Source organism: Tympanuchus pallidicinctus, unplaced genomic scaffold, assembly GCF_026119805.1.
Source record: "Tympanuchus pallidicinctus isolate F22 unplaced genomic scaffold, pur_lepc_1.0 scaffold9, whole genome shotgun sequence".
Lineage (NCBI taxonomy): Eukaryota > Metazoa > Chordata > Aves > Galliformes > Phasianidae > Tympanuchus > Tympanuchus pallidicinctus.
In genome coordinates this window covers 14,127,735-14,147,506 of record NW_026294813.1, presented here as the reverse complement: position 1 = coordinate 14,147,506, position 19,772 = coordinate 14,127,735, and the positions used below count along the sequence as shown (strand labels likewise).

General features: G+C 45.1%; 1 protein-coding gene across 3 annotated transcripts in view; it reads right to left on the bottom strand.

The window, feature by feature from the left end:
- PDZD2 (PDZ domain containing 2) overlaps positions 1-18,597 on the bottom strand; it is a 196,910-nt gene extending 178,313 nt beyond the window's left edge. For 2 of the 3 annotated variants that reach the window (XM_052670568.1, XM_052670569.1), the window contains exon 1: positions 18,471-18,597. The gene's annotated coding sequence lies outside the window, so the exon portion shown is untranslated. The remainder of the gene's footprint in view (positions 1-18,470) is intronic. The other variant, XM_052670570.1, reaches the window with a different exon arrangement.
- Between the last annotated feature and the right edge of the window lie 1,175 nt (positions 18,598-19,772).

Genomic DNA, 19,772 nt, shown 5'->3' with positions numbered 1-19,772 from the left:
ACCCTTATACAGAGCAGTTTAACTTCATTTACAATTTCCATAGGCACATTTGGTGGCGTGGATGAAGTATATTATACTCCAGAAAGCACAGGCTTGCAATCCACAGATTTCAGTGTTGTGTTGCAAGATGTATTTATTGCAACAGAGAACTGTTGGCAAATTTAACATATATTACTCAAGCCTCAGTCTGTGTTCCCTTCAGTGCACAGGAGACATAAGCTAGCTCACTCTTCTAAGTTTAGGAAGATAGGGAAGATTTCTTCCAAGCCAAAATCTTTAAAATTGTAAACTATGTGACTTACCAGTTCCAGGGTTGAGTAGAAATGTAAATGCTCCTGTTGTTACATCACTTTAAGTATTCTCTTTAAAGTACAGGCAATAATCAGACAGTTCATTAAAAATCTGTTTCCCTGATGGTAACAACCTTCTTTGACACTGCACGTGCTACTGCTGGAAGAATCTGTCATTCAGGTCCTAAGCCTGGCTGCTTCCCACAGGTTTTTTGGCTATAGATGTGTAGATCCATAGGTTTTCTATGAATTAAATGTTTTAAATTCTACTTATACCATTGCAGCTAGAAAAGAACTGTTCAGCTACAGTTTGAAGAGGGGTAACAGTTACTGAATGTGATGACAGTCCAGATGGTAAAGCTGTTATCTAATCCAGATGATAAAGTCATACCATCTCGGTTTAATTCAGTCAATTGTAAACAGAAAGAGTCAAAAAGGAGACAAAGATATAGATATAGATGTATTTTACCAACTGTTAGCAGATCCCAGTGCCATCAGTTGCATATACTTGAATTTTACAGCTCTGCCAGCTGCAGAAAAATAGTATCCACAGAGATGCACCCGTTGGTGCTTCCACCCACACTGGCTAACACAAAAAGTCATCTTTCCCCATCAGGAAGTGAACTGTGGAGCATTTTCCATACACAGCCACAAGAAATTCCACCCCCAAAAACCTGTCTTAGTGCTGCCTCTGGGGAAGATGCTCCAAGGAAAAGATTTTCATCCGTGGGCCATGTGCATCCCCCTGCCCATGCAGCTGTCTCTTGGGCATCCCAAAACCACACTGGCATTGCATTGCATTGCAGTGGCCTAAATGCCAAGGACAGTAACCCCTGGCCATGCTTGCAGATGGCATCCCTGCAGGTGGGAACACTGCTCCTAGAGGTGGCCTTGGGTCCTCCTTTAATCGCATGGGGAACACACACACAGATGAGATAAAATGTTCCAGCTGAAGACAGACCTTGAATCCCTTTTAAAATCCAATAAGATTTCAGTCTTTTCCTATTTTTTTTTTTCCACAAATGACAGGGAATTTGTGAAATCACTTGGATGCCTCTAAAAACTTCAGGCACTGTTGGAATAATCCCAAAAGAAAAGGGAAGAAAAAAAAAAAAAAGAGCCGCTACCACTCACTCAAAGACCACAATGCAAACTGCACGTTTCTGAGACGCGTTTTAAAAGCCACTGCCATAGCCGGGGGCTTTGGAGCCCAAGACCTCACTTTGCATAAGCCTACCCCTTCTCAGATCTTTAGTTATATCATGAAAACCATAAGGAGGAAAAAAAATATTTCACTGACACGCAGTAGGAATATAAACACGCGATTATTTGAAAGGCTGTACAAAGGTTAAGTCCTTAATCCTTTTAATCCCGGCGACAAACAAACAAAACCCCATCCCAGGCTGCGGAGCGCTGCCGAGTGCACCAGGTCTCCGGTGGGGGCTCTCCCTGCTCAATGCCACAGCAATGCAAGAGCCTCCAGCTGCAGAAGAAACAGAGTCATGCATGCTTTTATTCCCAGTTCTTTAAAGCTTATTATGGGCGATTTGGCAGGCTAGCTCCACATCTCGGTGAGAAGGGTTTAACTCTCAGTCCTTAAAAGCAAGGTTACCGGATTTCCAGGTCTGCTGGCTGAGCCAGCAGTGCTGCTCTCTGATGAGCAGCACAGGTCCTAGGGATTGCTCTTACCTGTCACTGGTTGTGTCCAGCACCAACCTGAAGTCTGCCAGTCCAAGGTTCACCACAGGTGACCTGCAGGCCCAGAACTAATTAACTCCTCGCACACCAGCACTTGTTAACTGTCGCTGCCTCTTCTAGAAGGTGCTTTGCGATGCACAGAGGAAATGCAGTTTCTCCTCATTAAAAAGCAAGAGAGTTTGAGGCAGGGAAGTAATCACGCAGTAGCAGCAAGTAGCATCAGAATAGAAACTGCAGAGCATCGGGGGCCCAAGAGAGCTCCTCATTCGGAACACCCTGCGGAAAGCACTTTGCTTGGTGTGGTGCGTGCCCACATCTGTGCCACCCTCACAATATGGTACCAAGGTAAGGACACAACAGGGTTAAATAGATTTAGGACCAGACCTGGGTTTATCAGAATAACAGGATATTCTTCCACCTATTTCAATGGGAATTGGGTCATGCTGCAACCAGGCGTCTTAAATGAGCTGCAGGAAGAGCGCCACTGATTTTAGCATTATTATTCATGCAATTCAAATTAGATGTGTGGTTAAGTACCTTTTGGAAACAAGTCTAAATGAAAAGTATAACCCATCCACATAAGGAGAACGGATAAAAAACCATTCTCCTTTCTACCATACACCTGACCACAAAACGGTGAGCCACCACTTTATTTGCACATTCCCTCAAAGACAGCTACCACAGGTGAGGTGCTGTAATTAAAATCCACATTTCCTCTCAAAGTTTTTCTCACTTTTTCTGTACATGCCTTGTGGCATAAGCCACTTAGTGCAAATTCTGTCAGTTTTGTCAAGAGTTGCTGACCACGATATAAACTATTTCAGCAGTGCATAGATAAGCCAACAGAAGTGTTAACAGCCTCGATGCAGCCTAGCCCTCAGCAAGAATTTGTGACAGTCTTTTTGGAACCAAGCACTCCCCTCTCTCCTCATTTCAGATTCTCTCCAGGATGTGGCAACAGCTCCCTCACCCTCATCCTACTCTGCTACAAGATGGACTGGACCTCAGCCCTCACTCCAAGCAGAAGACAGGATGGAGTAACAGTGGCAGAGCAGTGAGGCACGTGAAAGCTGTTGGGCTATGGGATGTCCTCTGGTAATTAGAGATTAGAGTAGTTGCTCTGGTGTATATCACACACACAAATAATTCTCACAGAGGTGCAGGGCATCACCGTCAACCACCGTCAACCATCACTGCAACAACCAGAGCAGCAGATCACACACAGAGAGGAGAATGTAAAAAACAACAGAAAGATGCAGACAGAAATTAAATTCATCAGCCAACACACCTCAGTGCACAAGGACAGAAAATGAACACAAATGCTCCCACCCCTGCTCATGAGACCAATACTGAGCAAATTCAAAGGGATATGAGGTGGCACAGGGAGCTGCTGCACAAGTCTCATCTGTCTCTGGTCTCAGCAAATTCTGCTTTAGTATGTTATCAGTTTGAGATGATATGAGCAGCAAAGAGAAAAACTAGATGAGAGGGGTAAATGCACAACACACATCCCCAATCATAACATGGTCCTGAGTTACTGTTAGTACAGCGCTTCCTCTGCCAAGAGGACGGCAGGCGTCTGATCTCATTCTGTAAAACAGCAAAGGTCACTGCAAAATTACAGCTCAGTTTGGGGTCAGTTAAAGATAAAATAAAAAATCCTTTTGGATTTAAATAAAAGATCCTTTTGGAAGCAACTGTTCCTCTCCCAGCCCCAGCAGAGAAATGTCATCTCCCCAGTTTTCATCCCATCTCCACTACACCAAAGAGCTGTCTGTTACATGCATCAGAATAAGAGCTGCTGTAAAATCAAGAGAAGAGGGGAAATGGCTGTAGCAGACAGGAAAGGGTGCAAAGAACTCTAGAGGCCAACAAAACACCTTATTTAGACATTCTACATGAAGACCAACAGTGCCACATGCTTGCCAGAGTGCTGACAGCATTTCTATCCCTGGCAGCTTGCAGGGTCGCGGTCCTTCGGGCCACGTCATTTCACTTCCCACCCTGCTTTCCCTCAGCCCCATAAATTTCAGCTCCATTCTGGCAACCAGTAGCTCAAGAATATGACAATTAAAGATTAATGCTATAAATGCATGGAAAGTTGAAAAATCCAGATTTTTGAATGTCATGCCAGACATATTCATTTTTAAACTTTACCCTTGTGGTTCAAGACACCAGGCCAGGAGTGTCACTTTTCCCCAGCAGACTATAAATGCTTTCTTCCTTTCAGCTGCCAGCTAGCTCTGTGGGCTTCTATATTTTTCTTTATTTAATTATTCACTGTAATACATGAAACATTAAGCAGCTTCTTTCCACAGAGAAATGCGTGCTGCTTCCCAATGACAACATGCTAAGTAGCCTTAATAGTGGGAATAAGGAAATAAGTTTAGCAGAACAAAAGGGAAAAGAGCAAGAAGAATGAGAGAGAAGTCAGGAACACCTAGGATTTACTGACACAAAAAGCCAAACTAACTAACTAACTAACTAACTAACTAAACAAAATAGTCACAATCGGCTGACCTGAGAAATAAAAGCAAAAAGAAACTTTTAAAGCAGAGTATGTTTTCTGATAGGGCTTTTGGACTAGAATATTCTTCTTTCCCAATGTTTACAGAGATCAGTCAGCACAGAGGAAGCCACAGATGCAATGCTGAGCTAAGTAATCCTGAGTTGTGCCTTCTTGATTGCTGTAAGTGACTCCTGTTCTCCAGGAGCACTGGAGTTAAAGGGTGAAGTCATTAATGAAAGACAGTCCAAGGCACAATTTTTCCTGTGAAAACCAGGCTGCATACACAACTTCCAGCTTACGCTCCTCTCATTTAATGTCTTCAGCAGCAGCAAAGAGATGGTCTCATCAGGTTACAGCACAGCCCCATCTCCTGCCAGCACCTCGCGACTGTATCTCACCATCAACCCAGACAGAACGACCTTGGTGACCTTGCCACAGTCGCTGGTGAAACCTTTTATCCTGCCCTTGAAAATCTAGGTAGGATTGCAGGGGTGAGAGGATTTGCCTGACTTTGCTTTTTATTTGTTGGGTCACAGAGGTAAAATCATCTCTGTTTGATTATTTAAAGCTGTTGACTGTGAGGATAATCTGTGCATTAGCATCTGTGTGATGGATTGTGCAGCTACCAGCAAATTCATAGCTGGAAGCAAAGAAGTCACTTTGCAGAGCACTTCAGAACCTAGGAACGAATGCACAGGACAAACACAGCCTCATGCTGAAGTTGCTTCCTGCAATAATAAATCCTCTCGTCGGGATGGGTGAGCCCCAGCCGTGTCCTGCTGCTGCTCCCCCCATATCGCTGCAAGTAGACAAAGATCCTAAGCAAAGGCCAGTGCATTACCTCCTGCAGTCGTAACATTCATCATGTCCTGCCTTCCCAGTGGAGACAGCCAGAAGCACAGCTCAAACCAGTAGGTTCCAGGAACTCCACCTGGGAGCTGCAAACCTGCTGTCAATAACAAAATAATGTTAGTTAGCATTGGGTATGGGGGGCTGAAAATCCCTACCTGGCAGCCACAGCTCTGGGAAAGGTGAGCAATGGACCTCGTCACCACGGACAAACATCTGGAGTACAAACACTGCTGGAGACAGCTCTATCTAAACTCTTCATCTCCTAATTCTCTAAGCAGAAACTCTCTGACCACTTGCGTGCAGACCAGAGCCATAGCAAGCCACTCCTTTCTGAGCAAGGACAGTTTATGTCTGCAGATATTACTTTTGGGATTTTCCCTCCTCCTACATTTTTTTTCTCTCTCTGACTGCAGCTGCTGAGCTTCAGTCCTGGCCCAGAGGTCACCGGCCACAATGTTGGAGTCAGCACAGCACTGGATGAATTTCAGGCTGGAAGGTTTATACAGAACAGACATCAACATCAAACAGCAGGAAACTGAGAGAGGATAGCGAAGGATGCAAGACATCCCAGAAATGGGAGTGACAAGAAGCAGAGACACACAATACTTTTCTTGCCAAAAATCTGCATCTGGGAGCAGAGGGGAGCATCATCACACACAACAGACCTTCACCATGCTATCTCTCCCTTTTTGTTTGGCCTAAGAAGGAACAGAGGCACGCAGCTTTCGTGATACCACTTAAAATATAATTTAGAGATAGTTTATCTAATAGTTTTGCTATTACCATACATGCAAGTGCTTTAGTATGGTACATGAGAGCAAACACATTGGCAATATCCAAATGTCCATAACTGCATGAAAGATCTTTAGGCACAATTGATAATATCTGGAACACATAACAAAAAAAAAAGGAATATATAGTTCCCTCAGCAGCTGTACTACTTTTCTCAGTCTTTACTAATTAACATACATTAAGGAGGCACCAACAATCACAGACCCAAGGTCACGCTTAGCTTCCTTTTTAACCAAGGCACAGAATAGTATCTTCACCATCAACAACAGTTCAGTCTCAAGTGTCATGCAGCTAAAACTTCAAAGAGTTTCCTTGCCATAAGCCTTTTTTTTTTTTTCTTTTTTTTTTTAAACGCAGTGTTAATGAATATGGCATCTTTACAGAGTGATCTTCTCTAATCTCTGCTACCTCTGGTGTCCCTCAGCCCTTCTTGAGTCTGGGAGGTGCCAACCCAAATCCTTCCTCACCCCAGTGCCTCCCTGCTCTCTGTTTCAAGCCCTCAAAAACCAAGCAGGCTGTTGACTCCCCTCCTTCACTTGCACTGCTAACAGAGTGATAATTTGCATTACAAAATACACTGAAGTTTTGCTCCCAAAGGCAAGGAATAAAAACCACTCTGTGGCACCCCCAACATTACTGTTGCCATCCTCCCCACACTTTAAAAGCCATCTCTGCTGCACAGTCTGTTTTTATACCTTCCAGTAAATCATTTAAGATAGCTCTCTCTATATATTACCTTAAAGAGTTAAAGATTAGAAGGTTTGTATTGTCTCATGACGAGAAAAGAGACAGACAAGGCAAATGTTTTATTTACGCTTTAAATTAGATGCAGAAAGATTCATAAACGGATTAATTTTAATTAGTGTCCTCATTTCATTAAAGAAAAAAAACCAAAAAAACAAAAAAGCATCCCTTAAAATTAATGCACTGCTACCATGCATCTTAGCAAATATGTCATGTCTCTGCTTGTTTTAAAGCCCTTTTGTTGATTAGAGGGTTTTTTATGATATATCAAAAGCAACCCCGGGACAGTTATTTCAAGAAACTATGCTGGAATAAAGCATGAGATAAATATTTCCTCATGTTCTTTAACAAGGACACCCCCAAAATCGTTATCCTGGAGGGTTAATGTTTGTGCCATGGCCCTCGTGCACTATCTTGCAGCACTACGAGGTCAGACTCTCCCTCCAATCTCAGTCCAAAGAAACTCACTGCCCTTCATCAAGTCAAAGCTAGGTATCAGCTCCAAACCAGAAGCATTTGAATAATGGTTTAACATTTGTCTGTCCTTGAACTGTTTCTCTAGTGGCTGCAGAAATTAGATTCCTTGCAGATAAAGAGCAGGTGCAGTACCCAACAAGATTTTTAAAAGACCACATTTGATGTCTTGACATTTGCATTATATTTCATTAGAGCACGAAGCACAAGTGGAATCACTAAAACCCATCAAGTGCAAGAAATACTGATCTTGCTCTTCTGCAGCTCAGTATTCCAGACACTGGATGTTTGAGGTGCAGGTGCCAGCACCCCAGACAGGAGAGTTGCCGACCACCCACCTTCATCCCCCATTTCTCCCTGCTGCCCTACACAAACACAGCAAGGTGTCAGAGGCTCTACATAGCGCACAACCCATGTAAGAGACTCTCAAGTGGTGCTCTATCTCCAGGATCCCAAGACTCAGGCCAACTCCTTATAAACCAGTATGTTTCCTGCCTCTTAACATTGTTGACATTTTATGGCTACCTCTGTATACACACTCTTTCCCAAACACAGCCTCCAGCTCTCATCTAGGTTGTTTCTTCCTGCCTACCTTCGCAGGCTGAGTGTTAAGAAAGGGATCTCGATCACAGCAGCCTACCTGCCTGCCATTTCCTAATCAAGCCCCCATACTTTCCTGTGCCAGCAATGGTCTTGAGAGGAGCTTCCTCCAAACGCTCCCACAGCTCCCACACCAATGCCCACCACGCCCACCAATTGGTGCCAATGCCCACATCATCTGCAGAGGACCAACATAATAGAGGAGACATCACATTTTGAGGCAATTGCAGAGGGAGGACAGGATGTCTAGGTATCACACATGATGAAGATCATCTCCTCTTCCACCCTGCTCCTGCAAGTGCCTTGTCCTCTCAGTGAGAGTAACTTATTCTCCAGCTCCTGGCAAATTTATTTCATCCTTCTACTCCAGCAAGCATGCATACAGTCTGGGTAGGCATGCCCTACATAAAAACCATGGCCATTTCAAAGGGTGTGTTATTGTGACACCAACAGAACCTGAACAAATAGTTTAGGATATCAGAGCTGTGAATGATAGAGTTGTGTAGGTTGCAGCCTAGCACTTTCCAGTGCTTTGGGACGAAGAGAAGTGACAATTTCCCTCTCAGCTTGATGAAAAGCAAAATCTGAAGGGGGCAGCAAGGGGAGAAACAACCTGGGCACTAAGCCCCTTATTAATTAATGCATGTTTTGAAAAAGAAATGCAACTGTGCACTCATTTCTGCTGGTTTCCAGGAGCTTTTGTGACCTTAATAATTCATGTTTATGCAAGCTATTTATAATTTTAAGCAGTTGTTTCATGTAGATTTTGTCCATTTCATTTAACTGAGATGAATATATCTAACTGTGAAATAACGTTGGTCATAATACTCAAAGAGAAGCTTTCAGCCCTCAAAATTACAGTGTTTTTCTAAGGACAAACAAAATTCACAGCTTTGTCTGAACTAATTTTCCATCAACTACTAACACAGACAATGTAAAAAAAGAAAAAAAAAAACCTATTTTTTTTCCCAGAGTCATCCTTTCCCTTTCCTTTTCATGTTTTGTCAGCTTTGGTATATTTCCCATACCATAAACTTTCATTGTTTCTCAAGTACGTAATTGGTGTGTTCCGCCTGTTGTGCTTTTTTCAGTAGCAACAGGAGATCACAGAATCACTGAACTGTAGGGGTTGGAAGGGACCTCCAGAGATCATCGAGTCCAACCCCCCGATTAAGAGGAGTGAGAGGGGGATTACAAACACCAAAGTGATGCGGAAAACCGAGAGGTAGGTAGAGCTCCTGAGACCACCTTGTCATTCATGCTTTGGTTAACATTTGGGCTCCTGCAATGCGCAGTGCTATGCAGCAAGAGGACTGCCTCCCTCCTGTAGCACAGGGAGAAGGCTCTCTTCCATGCCCATCACTGTAGGGCACACAATCCTTCAGGGCTTCTCTTCAGGTAGTCGCCCCGACTGAGCGGTGGCTTATCACTGACTCACCACGAAGCCCTAAGAAAGCACGCCAGAATCTGGAAAAAGCAGTTGTCTACAGGATCAAATGTTTTCATAATCCTTTCCCGATACATCCATCTATCTGTCTATCCATCTGTCTATCCCTATCCTAGCCTTCAAACAAACAAACAGGTCTTATAAAATCTACATTTACTTTGTGTCAACACAAGCTTGACCACTGTTCTCAACTTTGCTTCAGAAAATTTAGACAGAGTTAAGGGAACTGAGAATCTGCTCTTCCCAGCCAGCATCGGGAAGGAGACAAGGACATCGTTGTGAAAGGTCACCTCTCCCAAATGCTGGCAACTTGTGCATATCATCATGCTGAGTATAGACTGGAAGCTCTTCTGTAAAGACTCTTGGTTTTTAGCCTGATTCCATTTAAACAAGTTCTTATTTAAGAAAATCAGCACCTCATTTCAACTGGAATTGCAATTTGCCCCTTGATAAAAACTGCCAAATACAGGTTGCAGCTGTACCTCTGTACCTCCCAGCAAACAGAAAGTTTCCATCAGTGGCAGAAGAGTGAACCATCCCTGCAATGCTAGCAGCTTAACAAAATAAACAGACGAGAACTGAGAGAAAAAAGAAGGCTGTAACAGCCACAGGCTCCCTGTGCCAGGTTTGCTCTGGCACTCACAGAAATAGGCCCCAATGGGTCATTTTTTCCATAAATAAGGGATGTGGACACTTGACACAAGCTACACAAGTGTTGGTTCCTACAGCACCAACTCAACAAACCAGCTGCTTCCCTGGTCCACGCTGCCAGGTGGGCTCAGACAATCATAGACCAAAGTGAAACCAGGCGTTTACAAGTCCAGCCTTCCATAGAAGAGCTTAAGTTCAGTTTGAAAGAATCATTTCTGTTGTGCTTCCAGCATTCTTCAAATTAATGCTTCAACTAACAGTTAAAAGAATAGTAACGTATTGGTCTTAGCAGCTTACAGTAGGTCTTAGCATAAGGTAGAACCAATCCTTTCCTTCCAGATATAACAGAAGTCAATGAATTCAGGCACAGACCTGTGAGTAGGAGCACACAGCGGTATCATTTCCAGGACCTAAAATCAGGTTGACCATCTTGACTATCAAATAATACTTAAAGTTCAAAAAGGCTCCTAACTTTTTTCTGTATTTCTTTCTGTGCTTTAGGATCCAAACTAATAGTTATAATCAGTGTACATTAGGTACACAGAAGAATCAACGCTTAATCCAACGTAGATCGGATTTAAAGGCATCCCTAATCCTAAAGTAAGGCTACTCCCACTGAACATGGAGGAGGGATGTTCACAGACATTATCTCGTATCTCTCAACCCACAATGCTCTCCGCACTCCATCACAGTGATTATCTCTGAGCTATCATCCCATCTACAGGACGTATTAAAAGGCTGCAGATAAAATCATTAATCACAAAGCCAGCTATTTCAAAGAAAGAAGCAGATTCCATTTTTCCAAAGTCCCTGTACAGAGAAAAGCCACCTACTGTATCACAGGATCACTTCAAAGAAGAAAAATCGATCCTAAATTTCTCAGGCTGACCCATCATTTCTGATACTTGCCACAAAAGGAGCACACAGGAAGTATAGAGTTTAAGACTAATGAGCAAACCTCATAAGAAATAGATTATCTGGCAAAACTGCAGTTGTGATATGCAAACCTTCAACTGCCTCACGTTCCAAGACGCGCATTACAAGAGGTCTTCAGGCCTCTCAGAACACAACTGGAGATTTCACAGCTCTCAGACTGCAGCATTCAAGCTGCATCCATACCAAGGGCACCGTGGTTTGCTCTATGGCTCTTTACTGCAGTTATCACTACCTTTCATTTAGAATACATTTAACTGTAGAATCATAGAATCACTGAGGTTGAAAAAGACCTCCAAGATCATGCAGTCCAACCATCCATCTACAGTGTTTCCCCACTAAACCACGTCTCTTGGTACAACATCTAAATGTTTCACAAACACTCCCAGTTCCGTTTCTTCCACAGTTTTCCAGCCCCTGTGCCCCAAGCCTGTAACGCTGCCTGGGGTTGTTGTGGCCAAAGTGTAGGACCTGGCTCTTGGTCTTGTTGAAATTCATCCCATTGGCCTCAGCCCAGCAATTCAGCCTGCCCACATCCCTCAGTAGGGTCTTCCTACCCTCTGGCAGACTGACAGTTTCTCCCAGCCTGGTGTCATCTGCAAACTTACTAAAGGTGCACTCAATCCCCTTATCCGGGTATTGCATCAAGATACTGAACAGGGCAGGCCCCAGTACCACCCACCCCTTTGGGAACGCCACTCAATTATAGAAGTGTGACGTATCAAATGATTTAAGAGAATGTACTCCAGACAAATAGGAGTAAGTCATTCCAGAGAACCAAAATTAATTGGAGGAGGAAGAATATTTTAATTGATATATCTCTAGACTGCAAAGTGGCACTTAAGTGATAGGCAATTACACGTCGAGCAGCTTCTGCTGTACCGCATACAGTAGCACAAATACAGCAGGAAGGAGTAAACAAGCCTAAATTCACCACAAAATAAAATTTATGTGTGCTGCCCATATGATCAATGTAAATAACCACAAATATTTGCATTAAAATAGTGCAGTAAATAATCACCCCACAGCTGAGACATTTACAGCCGCATCAGTAAATACAATTCTGCTTTTTCAGAGAGGGTGGTAATTCATTAAACCACCCAAACAAGACATCTTGCAATCAGCAGTCATGCTTTAATTAGGAAGGATCCTACTGAAAGCAGAGCAAAAGGCTGGATGACCAGCAGGCCCTTCCCGTCCTGGTTATCCAGGAGCTGTCATTCACCATTCTTACCACTATGAACTTAATGGAGGTTTAAATCCTTTGACAAACATGTTGGCATGAACTGAAAGAAAAGGCTGTAGGCCAAGGAAAGCTCATTACACCCAGCTCCCCATAGACCCACAGCTGTCAGGAGCAACAGAACACCAACTAGAATAATCTATTTGTGCCACCCACTTCCTATTTATTTCCTTCCAAATGAGCTAAGGGACAGAAATTGTGTATGGGAAATAGTTTTATTCAGAGGAGAAGAGGAAGAAGTCTGTTATTCCATGCAAGAGGTAAGGTGGATTGCTGATGGAGCAGGATGTGCCACATCTCATCCCGCAGCCCAAGCCCCATCATACCAGCAAAGATACATCCTCATCACAAGTGGAAGATTCAAATGCAGTGAGTATGGAGGAAGCTTGCACAGTGGTGTGGGTGAAATGCTTTGTTTGTCTGATGCAAAGACTAGAAGAGTGAAGGGCAGGAAAGATAATGGAAGGAAAGGTTATATAATCTCTGCTGCTGGGCCTGGAGGGCAAACTGAAAGTTGGCCTGAAGTTAGCTCACCTGGCTGTACTGCCAGATAAACTTGGCAAGCATGTTCCCAGCAGAAAGAACCATGGATGCTCAAGAGCTGAAAACTGTACATTTGGAATACAGAAGACCATGTGATAGCTAATCACTCATGGAAACATCAAATCCTTCATATTTGATCATTTAAGAAAGAACATACGACCAGGATTTGTATTTTAAAACCAAGCTGCTGGTTAATGACTAATACCTTTCCCCACTCCTCATCTGACATCCTTCACATTGCCGTTTCAGCATGGGCGAGAAAGGACTTTGGTTTTCAAATAAGGTCTGATCCTATCAGGGCTCCTGCTGGCTGGATTAAAGCCATGCACTACAACAAGCACGGTGCTGTCATGTGTCCCCTTCACCGTCTACCAGCACAGCAGACACTGAGGAGTTGCTGAGGCTGCATCATTGCATCACCGCATCAGGCTTGCATTAAGTAAGCAGAGCCTTTAAGCTTCGGGCTTTGGCACACCTTTGGATAAAAAACTTTCCCAAAACCCAGTTTTGAAGTCCTTTTTTGATTTTTGATTATACTAACACCAAAACATTGCAACAGATCACACTCCCTGATCATCTCAAGACCACCACAATGACTTGAATACATACTTCAGCATTACAGCTAGACCTACCCCACACTACCAGGCAACACTTTTGCTCTTGGAGAAGAGAGAAGCAGCAGTGCATCAACTCGAAGCTGTGGTCAGACAGTGATGACTGATTTATATAGCTGTTATACCTGCACACAGCTGGAGGTGAGGAGAACCATGCTCCAGTGGGGCCCAGGCTGCACTTTACCCATCTACCCTGGGCACTGTCAAGAGCATTGCAGAACTTCCAAGACAACCTTCTATGGGACGATGGTACTGTTAAGATGGTATATCTTAGCAGGTGTAACCACAGTATTTGCAGAAAAGCAAGCACCTGGACTGCTCTGGTGCAGATGTCAAACACCTGAGGGGCAACAGCAGGTTGTTTTTCCCTGGAAGACAACTGCGACCAGAGAAGGCTCTGCATGTGTTTTAATTCTGTCAATCTTCTTGGCAAAGCCTGTTTGTCTGAGATTTGGGAAGCGTGAAGTGAGCATCAAAGCTCTCCTTCATTTTGTAGGTCAGGGAGGCTTTGGGGTTGGTGCAGTGTCAGTTCACATTTATTCTGCAAAGTGCGCTCCAATTTTTCATTTTAACAGCACCTACAGACTTTGATTGAAATAAATAATGAACCGATTTGTATCACGGATCTAAGAATCACTCTCTTCTGGTCCCCATCACGGATGGGATTTTCTTCCCAGTGACAAGCGTTAATGCATTTATGCCCTAGTTTTGCACAGTGGAAGGCACGATTGAAGTGTCAGGAAGGAAGGTTAGCACTGCTTTTTCAGACTGCTCCAGTCAGCCGCAGCAGTCCATTTCAGATGAAAACATCCCGACAGAGCACAGGCTGAAAGGAGCCTGGATTTTAAACAGCACAGCAAAAGTCTTTTGTGTTGAATATGATTAAAAAATAAGACTGAATAGATTTTTCTCCTGTCTGAGATGGGGAGGATGGCTCCACTCTGTCAAATTGTAGGTTTTTTTGCAGAGTAGAGGATGTTTCACACATCTTTAATGCGGTTACAGACTCTTTTTTCTACACTTCCCCATTTTTCACTTTGGAAGATCCTCCAGCATGAATCCTGGCTGCCACCACCCCACTTCTGGGAGCTGACAGAGGACACCTGATCATCAGCTACAGTGTGACCCAAAGCACCAGGCAAAATCGGCCAACTCCAAAGACCCAGTGAGGTCCTCAGTGACCCACTTCAGCTGTGTGAAAAAGCATCATTTTAATAACGTGCAGTTATTCACTTGGAAAAAAAAAATCAATTACCAAAAGCAGCCTCATGCCATTTCAAAGTTTTGCCAAATTAGTTTAATACAATTCCATTTCAAGAGGAATATAGATTAAGCACACACAGTAAGCCACCCAGGTATTAATCCCCTTTGGTAACTGTAACACTGCAGGGAAAATTAATCAAGTGCTGGCCACAGCAAATAGAAATGAAATTACAGTGCAAGTGGCACAGCTACCACCAGTTTCTAGCAATGTATTTGGGAGGCTGCACCGAAGGGAGCTGCAGCAATTAGCAGGTGTGACAGGGGAAGCATCACCTTGTGGAATTACAGAACTGCTCCTGTCTGCTTCTCAAAGATTTACAATGGCGAGACAGCAATATCAGCATACCAATAATAGACCAGGAGCCCTTTTATAGCAGAAAATAATTACTATTTTTTTAATGGTGAGTAACCGCAAATTAATTGTGTTCACCCACACCACCTCTGTCATTGCTGGGATTGCTGCTCAGCAACACAGGCTGCCCCAGCCGGCACGCTGCACGCAAACCTTGGGCTCTGTGGCACGAGACACGATGCCTCATGACATGGCAAGGGCTAGAACAGACTGCTCAACCTCCAGGCTGAATGGATCAACCTAGTAAAATGTCTTTGTACCACAGTTTTTAATAAAGACTACACAATGCAGGGCAGTGTTGCCTGGTCCACCACAGATCTGTATTAAAGCACAATATTTGTGTAACCACTTCTGTACACAATCCAGTCAAAATTAGCCAGAAGAGCTGTTACTGCAGTGCATGGGCACTGGGAGGAGGAGGAGGAGCTCAGCAACATGAAGCCGTGGCACTTTGTTACGAGTCCACGGAGGCCTCATCGGCTGGGAATTACAAAATGTGGACCGCACTGTGCAACATACTGAGTGAATGAAACAAAGGAGCTCATAATTTGGTATTGTTTCCAAAGAACCAAAACCCAAATTGCTTATTTGTTGCAGTTACTTGCACTCCGTCAGCACACAAATACGTCTGATCTGGTGTCGAGCACACTGTGGAGCACAGTGCAAGGCAGTGCCAGGCTCTCCCAAAGCCCACAGCAGCCAGCTTACGCATGGACAAGTGGGTCAGACTCAGAAAAACACTCTTTTCTGCTCTCTCTCTGCATATATTACCCTACGTGCTTATTCCTGTACACATTATGAGATGTATGCCATTAAGAGTGCTCAGGATGTGCACTGCAGCCAAGTTAATATTGCTGTTGGAGCCTCAGCCCCTGCATTTCCTGACTTCATGTTGCCTGGTTCAAATTTTGTTGATTTTTTTTTTTAATTCTGCTTTTGTCTAACAGAGTTTCTAACGGGTTTGAACACATTTGGGACAAGAATGCTATGCTGAGCACCTACTAGCACCTGCATGAAACCTGGCAGAAGAACAAGCCCTATACTGAAGGCAAGAATAACAGTTAGAAATGTCAGTACAAAAATGTGTACAACACAGCAAAGCAATATATGTTTAGCAGTAACATTCAGAAAAAAATGTAGGACTGTTTGCATTGTAGTACTTCTTTGTATATTTCCACTGATAAAATCCACAGCTTTTGACTTAGCACAACTGACCTGTCAAGAGCCACAGTGTGTGGTGTATACAAGTCTTACAGCTAAAACAGTGACAAAAACCAAGAGCAAGATTTTTTTTCACAGATGTCATGACTTGGATTTTAAAGGCAGGATGTAGAAATTTGTTTCTACTGAAAATAAATGGAACCAAGCATTTCACAAGGCTTGTGACTAAGGCAGGACCTTGAGGTCCCATCACACACCATGCACACCTGCACACATCCAGACTTCCACCTAGAGCTATTCTTTATTCTATGAAGCTACCAAGAACCTTGCAAGACACCAACAGCATAAAGGTGTGCAACTCTGAAATCCTCTGAAATACGGCTCTTACAACACAGATGTTGGGCTTCACCAGCACAGCCAAACAACCCCACAGGAGACACCCACAAGGAGAGGTTGCTGCTGCTCTTCACACCTCCATCAAAGCTTTTCCAGTGCAATGTCTGCTCATATTGCCTAGAGTAATGATCCCCCAATAATGTGGTAAAGGTAACACAAAAAAAGGCCTCCCATCTGGAAAATCAGAAGACTTAGCCTTTTTCTTTTTTAATAATAATAAAAAAAAACACATCCTACTTCTGTAAAATGTTGGTGAGTTTTTAAAAGTGAAGAAATAAATTTCCTCTAGGCGAAGCACTGAATAATTTTAAAGAAGACTTCAAAGGCGTGTTTTACATTCTATTTGCATTCAAGCATTTTGTTGTTGAGAAAGTTAACTCAATAACGTTGCAAGCTGCATGTCTGCACACTGTGAGCTCTGCCCAGCAGACAACTTTTCCAGTGCAAGGACCACATGAGACATGCAGAAGCTATTCTACAAACAGCAAAGTTGGTGAGTTCTCTGGAGGAATTAGCACAATCTTTGCAACTGAGTACATTCTGGATGTGAAAGTAAGGGTTGCTAAGCACACAGCTACTTGCCTTAAAATGAAGGTAAAAGAATTTTGACCAAGCTTTACTATCCGCTCACAGCTGCTCCTTTGCCAGCAGCAAGTGAAATGCCTGAGCTGTGATGAATGAAACAAAGAGGCTGATTTAGGGACATCAGGATGGTGCCCCAGCACACCGATCCATCTTATCCCTGTAGCTCCCAAGGGACAGAGGTGAGGTGGCACTGAGATTTCCCTTCACTCGCCCTCCCAGCCAGCACAGGGACCTGACATATTGCCAAAGGATGATTAAGGAGGTTACTGCTCATTAAAAGACTACCAAGGGGAAGCATGGAGGTTAACGGGCTGGGCTGTATGAAGTTCATCTATAGCTTAATGGCACTTTCAAAGGGGCAGAAGAGTTTTCTGCAGTGAAGGACAATGGTCAGGGGCTTAAAGACAGGTTGAACTGCAGACCTCTGCCACCCAAGGAGGGGCAGCACGATTAACTTCAGAGCTCGAGGTCAGCTCCTGATGCTTTCCTCTAATAAATCTCATTCATAACTGCTCCCAGGCTTACAGTACGGCATGTATCACACCTTGCTTTGCGTGGATAGGAATATTTCACAGTGAACTACTTTATTATTATTTGGGTGGGGGGATAGTGGAGAAGTGGGGGAGAGATCAGCCAGATGTTTCATGCTGTCTGATTTTATTACTCTGCTGCATGCAGAGTATGTGACTGCACCCCTCTTGCTCATATCCCCAGCACCCTCGTGCACTGCAAGGTGCTCACATACACACGATCACAGTGGGATCTAATCCACACCACAGGGAGAGAGCATAAAGCAACACAATGGGGTCAGAGCCCCTGCCCTCCACGTCAATGCATTGGTGTCAGCAAAGCCAGCTCAGGATCCCCTCGGACCAGGGGATGTACCCCACTCAACTAGGGATAAAACCAAACGAAACCTTAGAGGATGGACCGACCCTCCTGACACCTGTGGGGCTGTGACCCACTGACCGCAGAGGGATGCACCCTGCTGGCCACGGGTAAAAAAGTCGTACTAGTGCCTGGGAAAGAATCCCACCGACCCCCGGGGGTTGCGGAGGTGAAGCACCCCAGTCCCTCGGCTGCGGCGCGCACTCTACAGACCGCAGGAGACGGAGCGGCAGGCAACGGGGGAGGCACCCACCGCCCCCTGGAGATGGAGAGCCCGGGAGCACGCACCTCACCGACTGCCGGGGGACGCAGCCCGCCGCTGCCGGGGGGGGCAGCAGTCAGCCCAGCGCAGCCCCGTACGCCCGCTGCCCGCGGGAGCGAAGCCGCCACCGGCGCCAGCACCGGCCGCCTCCCCGCTCCGCGCTCCCCACTCACCTCGGAGGAGACGCGGGGGAGCACGCAGCGCCCCGATCCCTGCCCGCCCCTCAGGGCCGGTCGCCCCCCAGCCCGGCGTCGCTCCCTCGCCGCACAGCTCCGTTTCTCCGCGCCGCCCGCCTGGCCCGGCCCGGGGAGCGGCGGGGGCGGCCCCGTCGGGGCGGGCAGCGCCGGAGCCCTGCGTTGGGCGGTGCCGCCAAACCCGCCCCGCCGGGAGCCAACCCCCCCCCCCTTAGCCCTCCGGGAGCTCGCTCCGGTGATCCCCCGGGGCAGGAGCCGGGATGCGGGGCTCGGTCCCCGAAGCCCCCGCCCCTGAGGGGAACGCATCGTGCGGGGCGGGGTGTCTGTGTTTTCGGGTGTTCACTATCGCTGTTTCCCCTGTGTTGCTTGTATCTCTGGTTCTCACTCAGCAGAAAGTGCAGTTTCCAAAGAAGATTCAAATGAACATTGAATTTCCCATTAAGCTAAAAGAATACCTTTTTCTTTTTTAATTAAAAAAGTTACTTTTTTATTCAAAACTTCAGATTATTACAGTGAAAGTGTGTTTTCCAATGTTGGGTTGCTATTCAGGTTCACTTTTCCAGGCAGCCGGAAAGGAAGAGGTCAGCAGCTCTGATTTCTGTTGAGCCAGAGTCCCTTCCTGACTTGCACCCTGTCCAAGGTTTACAGGCCTAACATTAAATCTTAAAAAAAGAAAAGAGTTCAGGATAACCAGAGAACCTCTCAAGGACTGCCTTTATTGCAAGCTGTGACAGGTAGCCACACAGCAAGGTTTTCCACAACTCTCTTTTGAAGCTGATTGCTCTCAATAGTTCCAGCACTGATCACATACCCAAGGCCAATGCTGGGAGCAGGGCTGCCTGGAGCTGCTTGGCACAGCAGCAGCGGATGCCCCATGCCCTGCCAGGCCCTTCTGAGTTTGCTATTGGACCGACTCAGACCTCTGCTGTGATTTTTCTACTCTTTTTCTGGGGATTTGACTGTAAGTAATGATCTGTTCATGGTTTGTCCCCGTGAGAATGCCAGATTGGCCCTCCTGTTCCCAGGCAGCTCTCTGAAGTAGCGTCAGCTCAAAACAAGGTGGGTGAGGGGAGTGAAGCAAGAGAAACAGCAAACATGTTTCTCCCCACATCCTCTAAGGTAACTCTATGAAGCAGTGAGAGTCCAGGGCTCCTTCTGCAGAGCGTTTGGCTCCAGGCAGGATCACACCAACAAAGCAAAGCTGATGCTCAAAACCAGCAGTTTTTCTGTATGCTCTTCAAGGCAGCTACTGGCATTCAGTTTTGTGATGTGAAATCTATC